Below are 2,500 nucleotides of genomic sequence, written 5' to 3' on the forward strand. Positions count from 1 at the left end.
TCCTTCAAGTCTGTTTTTGAGGTGCTTTTGAGTTTGAGGGATTGTTTTCTGTTTTGGAATGTCGCCGCCGTTGAGTTGAAAAGTTGAAAAGAATAAGAGTGAGTAAGTGTGGAGACATTGTGTGCATGTAATGTGCTTTCGCTCACTTGATGAAGTAATTCCGATTTCATCTTTTTAATTACATTATTTATTGTACCAGTGATCTTGGTAAGTTTTTATACAGCATTTATACGTTTTTATAAAGTAATCAGGAAAACCTTGACCTTGTATTTAGGTCATCTCTCAGGATCAGATCTCATTCAGTTCAGAGCATGTTTTGGCAAACTGCAGTCTGGTATCAACAGTGCAATCTGGAATGGAGACATGATAAACAAACATGTTTACAACAAACAGACATGTCAAAAAAGACACATTTGCACATCTTGATGCTTTGGATGAAAGTACCTGAAAATATGAAGAAATTATAAATGCCAAATACTTTACACAATTGTCTGGAAAACTCATAATGTCATTCTGATCTTCGTTTTCCATTGTTTGTCCCTTTTTATTTGATTGCTTTCAAGTACAAATTGCACACCATTGTTTGTGTGTGTTTGTGCGTGTGTGTGTGTGTGTGTGCATGCGTGTGTGAGTGTGTGTTCATACGTGTGTGTGTGTGTGCGTGTGTACCTGAGTGTATGAGTGTGTGTGAGAATATGTGTGTGTGTGTGTGTTTGAGCTCTGTGCACTTTTAACTTTCCTCTGTCACACTGTCCTTTGTGGCCTTGTGTATGGATGTTGTTGGTGGGGTGTGTTTGGGTGTGTGCGTATATGTATGTGTGTTTGTGTGTGTGTGTGTGTGTGTGTGTGTGTGTGTGTGTGTGTGTGTGTGTGTGTGTGTGTGTGTGTGTGTGTGTGTGGAAAGGGTGATGTCCCTATTGCCGGGGGGTCACACTGAGTACAGTGCTCTCGCCGGGTAGGAATATATGTCATTTGTCACCGCCGGCACAGGAACTTTGAAACAGTAGCGTGGCTGTGAAGGCCGAGGCATAAATCACAATCATCTTGAATACAGACTGACTGCCACTCTATCCTTGCAGAATAACACTCAGACAACAAGTGATTTGTGTGTCCCACTTTGAGCACAGCACCCTTCTGCAGAGGTTTGTGTGACGCCGCGGCGCTAAAGAAAGTTGTCACCCTCACCCCTGCCTGTTCTCCACCAATCACAGAATTATGGTAAATATACTGACTCCAAAAAGTACCGCATGGACAGGGCAAACAATGACACTGCCACAGTCATCACCAATGATATTGTTTATTTATGTTTTTCAGGGCTGTATGTTTTGTCGCTACTTGCCCGGGATTCTGTAAGCCGGCTTGGCCCTATGAGACACAAGCCGCATTAAAGCTCCACGTCCACTCATGGAGCTAATGACCAAGTGGATGATGGACTCTGGCTATGGCGCACATATTGTATGACATGTAACTGCTTCTGTGTATGTATGTGTGTGTGTGTGTGTGTGCATATGTATGCGTGCGTGTGTGCATATGCATGTGTGTGTGTGCGTATGCGTGTGTGTGTGTGTGTGTGCATTAGAGGTGGGCGATATGGACAAAAAACTAGATGTACCGCAGAGCGGTACAAAATATGACCGCCGCCCAGTCCAGCACATTTTTTCCACAAAAATAAATCACGCTGAAAGGCCTATATGATTCTAACTGTCTCACTAAATTGCATTATCCACTCTCAATTCTCACTGGTATCTGCTAGACCAGGGGTCCCCAACCTTTTATGTACCATGGAACGGTTTGTTTCCTATTTTTTTTTAATATTGAACAACTTGAAGCTACATCTATAAGTGTGAACATGCTTAACAAAATATGGGAACAAAACATGGGAACTAAACGTGCATTATGAATATAATCAGTGCGAGCCCTGTGCTTGTTTCCCTGCAACAAGAAGGTTCCATCTGGGGGTGATGGAAGACAGTCAGTGTGTTTGAAATGTCCAGTCGATTGCGCAATTTGGTCTTAGTTGCAGTCATTGCCGAAAACCCGGCCTCGCATAGATACGTGGTGGGAAATGGACTATTCGGGATATTGACAAATGGGTTGCGGACCCACTCAATGGTTTGCCGTGGATCTTTGGAGGATGGGATGTAACACTCAAACTCATTTGAAAGCGCTTAACAAGGTGATTTGCACCAGCTGCGAGGAGAAAGGGCCCTGCCTCAGTCTCTCCCAAAACCCCACTACTGTTTGGAACATATCAAATACACCCCGGTCCACTGTCAGTCCCCCATATCAAGCTTGGCTTTAAATACAGCGCACTTTATCTGCCAGTTTAAAGACAGGTCGTCATTCTCCCTGGAGTGACAGGTTGAGGTCTGGCTACAACCCGAATAATATGTCACACAGGTAAGCCGAAGTTTTGACACCCAGCCCTCATCGCTAAAATGTGCAGCTAACGGTGACTTTTTTTTATGTAAGAAATCTCTGCAGCGGCTCATAACTCAAA

At 43.6% G+C, this 2,500-nt stretch overlaps 1 long non-coding RNA gene across 1 annotated transcript in view; it reads left to right on the forward strand.

Moving 5' to 3' along the window:
* Window positions 1-1,450, forward strand: part of LOC125289266 — a 1,686-nt gene extending 236 nt beyond the window's left edge. Inside the window, exons 2-3 of the long non-coding RNA XR_007192612.1 lie at window positions 1,080-1,218; window positions 1,315-1,450. This is a non-coding gene — a long non-coding RNA (uncharacterized LOC125289266). The remainder of the gene's footprint in view (window positions 1-1,079; window positions 1,219-1,314) is intronic.
* Window positions 1,451-2,500: the final 1,050 nt, after the last annotated feature.

Source organism: Alosa alosa, chromosome 24 (assembly GCF_017589495.1).
Source record: "Alosa alosa isolate M-15738 ecotype Scorff River chromosome 24, AALO_Geno_1.1, whole genome shotgun sequence".
In the NCBI taxonomy this organism is placed as follows: domain Eukaryota; kingdom Metazoa; phylum Chordata; class Actinopteri; order Clupeiformes; family Clupeidae; genus Alosa; species Alosa alosa.